This window comes from Mauremys mutica, chromosome 4, assembly GCF_020497125.1.
Source record: "Mauremys mutica isolate MM-2020 ecotype Southern chromosome 4, ASM2049712v1, whole genome shotgun sequence".
Classification (NCBI taxonomy): domain Eukaryota; kingdom Metazoa; phylum Chordata; order Testudines; family Geoemydidae; genus Mauremys; species Mauremys mutica.
The window spans coordinates 58,602,371-58,612,536 of NC_059075.1; positions in this window are offsets into that span (position 1 = coordinate 58,602,371).

Below are 10,166 nucleotides of genomic sequence, written 5' to 3' on the forward strand. Positions count from 1 at the left end.
AGAAGCACTCTGACAGTGGTTAGCATTTAATGGCCTGTGTGGAATGAGTTCAGAGGTCTCAGTTTTGTTCTGAGTGGATCTTGACCCATGTTAATTTCAGGGAAAATACGGAAAGCAGCAGTAAAATTAGATCATCTCATATCTTTTGCTATTAGATTGAATGCATACTCTTACCGTTATAGAATATTTTTCAAAATGTTTACTGGGGACATGCAATCTTAGGAATCAACATCCCCGAAGACTATGTAAAGACATGTACAAACAGAAAGATGTTTCTAAAATCTTAGCTTAACAAGTGAAGAAGCAAGGAATAGCCAAAGCAAAACTTTGTACTTCAGAGCACATGGAAAATATTAAAAATATTTGTGCACTATGGATATTACAATATGTTCTATAAACAGAGAATTAATCATTGTGTCAATAGAGCAAAGGGATCAAGGGATTTCACAGTACAATGTTTGCTCTCTGTTTACTGATGAACTATTTATAACCAGACAGCAGGGCCAGACTTTTAGGTGAAGCTGTTGTCAGCAAGCAAAGTTATTTAATAAGTCATCTGAGGTTCTGTGATAGAGTGACCAGATGTCCCAATTTTACAGAGACAGTCCCGATATTTGGGGCTTTTTCTTATATAGGTGCCTATTTCCCCCCACCCCCTGTCCTAATTTTTCACACTTTTTATCTGGTCACCCTATTCTGTGACCTCCTGCTACAAAAATAAGTCAGATGAAATTGCATGTCACAAAGAGAGAGAGTTGCAATAATTCTATTAAGCCAGTTAATGCATTGGTAGCTAAATTTGCTGTCTTATGTATCAGTTAACAACTAAGAAGTATTCTGGGTAAGAATGCTGACCAGGAAAACCACTGCTGCACCACCCAGTATATAAGGAAGACAGGTGAAAGGAGTCAGGCATTCCTTCACTAGGCATTGTAAAGCAATTTCCATAAAGGATATCAAAGACAGAGAAAAATCCCTCACTGTAGCCTTATACAGAAAATTTACTTTTCAGTTTTCTACACTGTATGTCCAATGGAGGAATTAATCTGATCAGCATATCATGATAAAGTGCCATTCTCTAATGTTAGTGCAACAAACTTTTAAATTTTCTTTTTCTGCCTTTAGAATATTTAAGAGTTGGCAGACCCTCAAGAGTGGAAAATAAAATCTGTAATATATGGCTTCAAGCCAAATTCAGTACAATGAACCTCTGCTTTATGCTGACCCACCAATCACCTCCATATTGAGCTGGCACAAATATCCCCTCAAGGCAATTCAGTTTTGTACTGGCTTTCAGCTTCAACAAAACAACACAGAGAGTATGGATGACTTATGGGCTGGGTGTCATATAGCATTCTCAGTACATCAGCCATATTTCATTTAAATCCCCAGTGGAAGTGGATGAGGAATTTCAAACATTCATTTTCAAGTCACCCTAGCTGCTTCATCATGAGATCTGTTGATAAATGGTTAAAGAAAATCTATAACATTGATGTTTGTGACCATAAGCATAATACCTTAATTTTGCAGAATTATCTTCCAAAGTTTCAGCCTCATCCTTCCTACCCTCTTGACATGTGGTGGCTTCACAGCAGAGCAGAATACATTTGAATGCAAATCTCTCCCAAAATGCTCTGTTGTTCAAAACACAGGCCAGTCCGTTTCATTTGCATCTGATAGTGAGGAGGATTATCTGGGGAAAACATTGGCATTATGCTTTCATGACAATTTCAGCTTCCAAGCAGACTGATTAAATGTCTGTAAGTTAGCCTGGTTTCAAGTCACCCCATCACTTCCACTAAGTGGAGCAGATTGGTCAGCAGGATGAGAAACTTCTTGATCAGGTACCTTTACCAACTAAACACTTTTGAAAGCTGAGATATGATTTTATTTCTATTGCATTAGTTGATGTTTTATGTACTGTTATAAAACTTCTCATCAGTAGAAAATACGGACAAATATCAGAAGGGGATATTTAACTTACACAAGTTTTTTGTTACAAAGAGCAGGCTGCTGAAATGATCATCCAAATGGAGACAAGGTCTTGTCCCTGTTAAGTGGATTTCTCTCTCACATTCTTTTAAGTCAGCTCAGAAAATCAAATTCTACTCTCACTTTCACTGGTGAGCGAGTGCTGATGAACTGGTGCAATTCAAACCAGAATTTGGCCCATTGCCTCGCTTGATTTCTTTGCCTTCCTGCTGTGCTGAGGAGGTCAAGCATTTAACCTCCAGGGTCAGAGATCAGCTAAGACTTGCCCTGGCTTGGCCCAAGTGAACCACAATAACAGCACATTTCCAAAAGTCTTCTCCCTAGCTACCCAGCTACAATGATAATTAACTGGGTACTTGGAGAGGTTTAAAGCCATATAGAAATCTGCACTGTGCCTGAGGAATTTTAATAGAAGCACAGCTGCTTTCAGGAGTCTCATGCTTTGTGTTTCTTCTCTTTAGAATTTGACCATTCCATCCCTCATTGTTTGCTGCCTTTTTTCCCCTTCCATGACACAATATATAAACGGATCTCTGACTTAGAAAAAATGCTTCTTGCAGAAGGAGTAAGTTCTTTAAGGAAAACCATATTTTTCAAAACAGTAGTAGAAGATTTTGTGAAAGGATCTAATTTAGAACCCTGAGCTTTTCTGGTTATTAATTATACAGAAGCAGCTTCAGTTAATGATTTAATATGATGGTTCAGAGTTTCTGCAGCACGGTGTTTCTGCTCAGCACAACAGAGAGCGGAGGCTGTCAGGGAGCCAGTTAAAATTATCAGAGTGGATCTCCACTGGCCCCAGCATAACTCTCAGAATGGTAGTCCTAACATACACCAGATACCAATGGTCCCTAAAGAGTATACTCTAACCATACCTCCTCTCCTCAAACAACATGAGTCCTATGCTGGGGCCAATTGGCAGGTAGTGCAGGACCTTAACATTACAGATGATAGCTCACCCACATGGAGAGAGGCAAAGGGCCAGAACAAACCGGAATCTATCCTAAAATACTTATTACCCAACTTTCTACCCAGAAGGAATCCCAAAGAAAGGGCTTTGCAAACTCATTTACAAAAGTATGTACAATTATATATACAAAACTATACATAAACTGGCCTCCTCTAAAAATATCTTTACCTTTTCCCACTTCGCAAGAGGTGGTATTCCCACATAAATGTATATTAGTCTGAAGTTCAGGATGGGCAATATTCATTCTGACACCAGTGAGATGGTAAAGGCTCAATCTTACCTGCCAGAAGGACTTATATGAGTGTCATATAAGTGGAAAGAGAAGATTTACAGCTCATCTGAATGCCTAGATCACTCTTCTCTTCTTGTCATTTATCTTGCCAACAGGATTACAGGAACTCTCATCTCCAAATAATTTCAGAATTGCAATCATACCATATAACATTGGTATGGAAGAAGTTTACTAACATGTTTACATAATTTTAAAATGAATTTAGCAGTAGTAAAAGCTTGATAGCTCTGGAAAGTGAAGTTCTCTATTTTTATCCACTGAGCAGGTATAAGCAAAGACAGGGGGTTCTAAAAGCATCACTTACTTAGTGTTATATTGATGTACCTTAACTTTCACCTGAAAGAGCCACTTTTAGGGATGAGAGGATAGTTCAGTCTCCATGTCCAGTCACCACTTCTCCTCTCTGCTGAGACTGCACACAGAGGTGCCACACAGTGTCAGCTTTGTTGGTGGTACTGTGGTATAGTCACTGTTGAATGGGAACTGGACTGTGAGCGCCATCTTTTTTTTAATAGACCAAACAGCCATGGCAACAGCTTTCATTCATTACTGAGCTGAGGTGGAGTTAAAAGTAAAATCCTTCAGTTATCCAATTAATAATCCCTGATGATATTCAGTGTCCTGTAACAAGCTGCTAGAGCCTATTTAAAATGTTTTTGCTATATTTAAAAAAATTGAAATTATGAAGAGGCAAAAGTTTCTCAGAACCTATAGAAAAGAACTTCAAGTGTTTCTGGATGCTATTTGTTAAATAACAGAAAGAGAAAGCTGGTGCAGAACCTACCCTTAGTCTGGGAATGTATTTGCATATTTTCTGAAAATGTGAACACAATTTCCATTACCCCATCTGCACACAGAGCCCATATCTCACCCTTCTTAGCTCCCGCCTGTAGATTTGGAACTGTTCAGCATACCACAGGGCATGGACTTTAGAGAGAAAAGAATGTTTGATGAATAGCCAGTAGCAGCACATCTGACCAGTGTTCTTGCCTCACCAAGTTTGCCAATGAAGGGGGTACTACTTAGACAAGAAACAGTTTGTGCATCTGGCAACACCATCTGGAATCAGTTTTGGTTCAATGAAAATTTTAACGTGTTCCATCACTTACTCCAAGTACTCTCCCAGAAAAATTGTGCAGTTTTTAAACTGGAAGATCCGGGAGGTGTTAATGATGAGGTGCCCACAGTAGGTCAAAAGGAACCAGGAAAATGTGATAGCCTGTGGGGATAGCCTGAACTTCAGCTGGTACCAAGAACAAATTAATGAGATGAGGATGGAAAAATTGAAGAGTGAGCTTATTGACGTTACCAAGGGCACTTTTTGCAATATACTAGCTACGGTTTCAGCAAATTACAATAGCAGCCAACTTAGATAAAAGGATCAGAGGCTGAAATACAGGAGATAGAATTAGGAATAAAGCACAGTCTTAATTGTCTCTCTCTCACCAAGACCACTCCACCCACAACCTTCCAGCAGAGAGCACTGCATACTCTGAAATAGAGAGACATGCTTGGGAGATATTATCATATCTAGGCTGAAAAACATATCAGTTCTCTAACATCTGAAGCATGTTCCTTTAGCACTTAGGGCCCAATGCTGCATCCTTACTCACACTGAACATTACTCTGCAAATAGTCCTGTTGAACTCAGCAGGATTACGCATGGAGAGGGAGGCAGAATTAGGCCCTCAGTGAAGCTACAGGATAAACCATAGACTGCTGCTTCCAAAAGGATGAAATAGGATGGTGAGTAAAGTTTTCAAAAGCACCTAAGTGTTTTAGGAGCCTAGGATTATTATCAAAAGTGACATAGGTATTTCGGAGCCAAAGTTCTATTGACTTTCGATGAGAATTAAGTCTCAAAGTGCCGAAGTCATTTTTGAAAATGAGAGTGAGGATCCTAAATCACTAAATCAAAAGTGATGTAGTCATTTAGGCGCTTAAGTCTCATTGGAAGTCAAAAGAAATTAGACTCCTGGGTATGCATGTCACTTTTGAAAATGCGACTCAGGCGCTTTCCAAATTTTTACCCTTTATTTATCGTGTTGCCCACTTTTCACCACCCTTGTCTATATACATTTTTATCTGATTGTCTTGCCACATTAACAAGAGTATACTAATTTGCCAAGGTCAAATTGAAAATAGCACAAAGGTCTTCTGGCAAGGCCACATAAAAGTTACAAGAATTGATATGGTCTAACTCACACATGCAATTCTTACTCATGCAGGTCAGTGCATTGAAGTCACAAGGTGAAGATTATGCAGGATCAGGTTCTAAAAGATTTACCATATTTGGAGAAATCCATTCCAGCACAGAGCTGAAATGGACAGGGATCTTTTGGCTCTAGATGTGTCAGGGCTATCTAGAGCAGCAGTGATTGTGTTTTTTACCTGTAAGCAGAACCTGTTAAAAAAAAAAAAATCTGAAAAGTTATTTTAAGTAGGTTTGTTTTTCAATAATGACCAAGAGTCACTAGCATCTGAGCGCTGTTGGGTCTGGTAAATAAGTCAATCTTAGGTCAGCTACTAGCAGACAGGTCTCTGTTTTACATACAAAAACCCCACCCTGTACAGCATGCTTGTAGGCAATTTTAATTAAGACATTGAATGGGCCTAGAAGTGGTCCCTACAAGGACAGGTTAGGCACATCCCTTGCCATTGCTATATCTCTTCTGTGGATTAACAGCATTCAGTTTCTGGGATTTTTATGGAGCCTTTTCATAAATCCTTTTTTTTTTAAATGGCTTCAGAAGTCATCTCCATGCTACACTCTAAGTGCTACACACACCAGTCTCTTATTGCCAAATATACACTAACATATCCACTCTGATAACATTGATATAAAAAAAACAGGAGTAGCTTCTGATGCCTCAAATTACAGAGAGTTCTTCCTCTTCTCTTGAGTCACGTAGCTAGCTGCAGTGCACGATCTAGATCAGAACAAGGTAACAAACTATCCTCTACCTCACCCACCCAAGTTCTAATCTTCAACATTAAATGGATTAAAACCGGTGTGTTTCCAGTGGGGGTATTGCATGGATCGGTTCTTGGCCCTATGCTATTTAACACTTTTATCAGTGACCTGGAAGAAAACAAAATAATCATTGATAAAGTTAGCAGATGACACAAAAATTGGGGGAGTGGTAAATACGAAGAGGACAGTTCACTGTATCAGAGTGATCTGGACCACATTGTAAATTGGTGTCAAGCAAATAATATGCATGTTAATACAGCTAAATGTAATTATATACACCTAGGAACAAAGACTGTAGGCCATGCTTACAGGATGGAGGACTCTGTCGTGGGAAGACATGACTTTGAAAAAGATTTAGGGGTCGTGATAGATAATCAGCTGAACATGAGATCCCAATGTAACTCTGTGGCCAAAAGAGCTAATGTGATCCTGGGATGCATAAACGGGGGAATCTCATATAGGTGTAAAGAGGTTATTTTACCTCTCTATTTGGCACTAGCATGACTACTGCTGGAATACTGTGTTCAGTTCTGGTGCCCACAGTTCAAGAAGGATTTTGATAAATTGGAGAGGGTTCAGAGAGGAGCCATGAGAATGATTAAATGACTAGAAATCATATATAGTGATAAATACATTAAGTGCTATAAGTCTAACCTAAGAAAGAGAAGGTTAAGGGATGAATTAACTACAGTTTATCAGTATCTACAGGGGGAACAAATATTTCATAATAGACTTTTCAGTCTAGAAGGGAAAGTTGTAACATGATCCAGTAGCTGGAAGTTGAAGCTTGATAAACTGAGACTGGAAAAAAGACATAAATGTTTTAACAATGAGTGTAATTAATCACTGGAAAAAGTTATGAACGGTGATGGTGGATTTTCCATCACTGACAATTTTTAAATCAAGATTGGATGTGTTTCTATAAAATATGCTGGAGGAATTATTTTGGGGAAGTCTTCTGGCATGTGTTATACATACAGGAGGTCAGACTAGATGATCACAATGGTCCCTTCTGGCCTGGGAATCGCTGAACCATTTCTTTTTAATGATCTAAAATGAGCATCCATCTAGATTTATAAAAGACAGCTGCCATGTGGACAAGGATTTGGGAATGACAACCTACAGATGGTGTGGTTTATGAAAGATTGATCATATGATGTGACAATCATTGAGAGCATGAATCTTACTACATCTAAATGAAAGGGCTTATTGTACTTGAGGTGCTAAATTTCAAGAATTCCACCATTCCCATCCTCTCAAAAGTCCATGCACTGAAAGTCTCTGAATCACAAAAGATACATAAGCAGATATAAGCTGTTTTGAAAATGCCAAATTTGATACACTTAATGACACAGCTCAGTTTGCTGATGTGTGTGTGAAATCAAAAATTGATCCAAGTTTGAATATAATTAATGGCTTTGGAAGAAAGAGGTAGGAGGGACAATAGGAAGGAATGAGAAGCGTGGAGTTCATTTTTCTACTTTGGGCTATTACCAATAGAAAATGTCATTTCCACAGCACCATCTTGACTACCCCCATTTATTATTTGAATAAAGTTCTTTAGCAGCATAAACCAGCACAACAGCCTCTTGCTTTGCAGTTCAACTTAGGCAGGCTGACTTATGTTTTTGCTGGACAATTTATCAGATAACTCAGTCCATAAAACTAGATCTGCCATTTTAATGTTCCACCAAGACTATGCCAGAAGCTCAGGTAATAAAACCACATACTATCAAGGTAAAAATCAATGGTAACAAATGTGGTTTCACACCCAGACATTACATTCCTTCAGCCTACTTGCTGATCCGTACCCTGCCGTGGTGTTTTCAAGCCCACTCGTCTCCTTCACACATTTCTAACTGTTAAAACATAGCAGAAATCCATTTCCTCCCATTTGTTTTCCTTAATACCAGTCTTTTCACAAACACTGAATTGTCTGTCCTCACTTTCTACACAATCCTTGCTCGGGCTGTATGGTCATTGAACTCAATGGGCCCAATTCTTCTGTGGCAGTTGAGGGCACGCGGCATTTCCCAGGACTGGGCTCAATAGGAGTTTTTCCTAAATAAAGATTAAATAAGTTCAGGATTTGACTCAGTTATAAAAATGCTTGATATCATTCATACTCTACTGGCTGTACTTGTCTATCTTTTTAGTGATATTTCAAAAAACAAAACAAGTTATGACTGCTGCACATAATTTGACTGAATTTTATATTGTAACCAGAACTATAGTAGCATATAGTAGCATAAGTAGCATATCTTCCTGTGCAATAGAGGAAATGAATTGGAAAATGTTTAGCATGGATAGAGTCACATTTTCTAGGACTGGAGCAAGCCAGATTGTGATCTTACTTTGTGCAGTCTGGGTGCTGATTCCTTCGCAAAATCATTCACAGAGCAGGTCTGAGGGATGAGAGAAGTGTGGCTGGTAGAATGTGGTGCCCTCTTGGCATGACGGCTGAAGCAATTCAGGACATTCTCTTCTCTTGGGAAAGATGGGAGCAGCCAGAGCCCCATGGTAGCAGAAGAGATGTGAATGGTAGGAATTTCCTGGTGCAGCAAAGGGTGAAGGATATTGAAGGACATTCTCTTCATACAGCTATTTTTACTTTTCTTTTAGAAGCCTGTAAGACTAGCCATTAATCAGTAAACACAGAGATTATTGGGTACAGCATAGCAGCAATGGCAATGCTTATATTTGACTAGAGCAAGTCTGAGTTTATATAAATTCTGAACCTGCATGAAGTTTATCTATGTAAAGATGGGCACTGAAGTTAATTTGCTAAAGCTGCTGTGTGTGAGTGTTTGTGGTGTGTGTGTGAGAGAGAGAACACAGCCCCTTACACAGTGAACATACCACCAGTGCACTTGGCCTGGTCATGTATCTGAAGCAATGGAAAGGCATGTTACATACGACAAAGTCACTGGTGATAAAAACTGGGAAGGAAATAAGAAATCCATAGATTCTGATTATGGAAGCTGAGGAACAGGTACAAGACTGTGGCTGTCTCACTTTACACTCGTCTTTGTGATGTTATGATAATTCTGAAGAGGTAGAGCTGGTTTAATTTTAGAATACCGTATCCCTGGGTTGGGGAAGGGTCTCTCTCCCTCTCTCTGGAAGCTGAAACTGTTTTTTAGAGTGGTTCCAAAGAAAGCAGGTATTTTTTCTTGAAGGGTTGAATTTCAGATCTGTCATTTGGGCTAAAGGCAGACAGCCTGATTTTCAGAAGCATGGAGCACCCAGCTCCCATTGACTTGAAATGGAGTTGTGGGTGCTCAACACCCCTGAAAAAACACAACTTTTTTCCCTCTAGCCACTCTGCTCTGAATGACACTATTACTGTAGTGCAAAACTGACAGATGTGTGTCTCTCACCATAAAAAAGAAAATTTGCCTACAAGTACCCCACAGTCATGTCCAACTGGATCACAGGGAAAATCTGTGCCATGTTTGATAGGATTCTGTACCAAATACTGATTTCTTCAATGGCAATCAATGTCAGGAACAGCCCTGAGAACAGAGGGTGAAATCTTGATTATATTGAAATCAATGGCAAAATCCCATAGTCTTCAATGGGCCCAGGATTTCACCCAAAGTTCTTAGAGAATTTAACTTTATATGGTGGCGTTATCCAATTATTGAATTATTTTTGAGACAAATCGCCTTACACTGTTCTAATATATTGGATACGAGAGCATAGTTATCTCCTGGACTCATAGTATTCAATATCAAAGTCCACCAAGCCAGACCCAATCCTAGCCTGGCCTCCAGTTATTTTCCCTTACAGTCCAGATTACCATCAGAGCAAAACAAGACCTCTTTCCATATACAAGTGACTCTCACAAATCTGAGACATCCTCTCCATGAAATATTAAGTAGGCTCAGATGCACAGGAACTGTCTATTATTCTTTGCTTATACATCACCTACCACA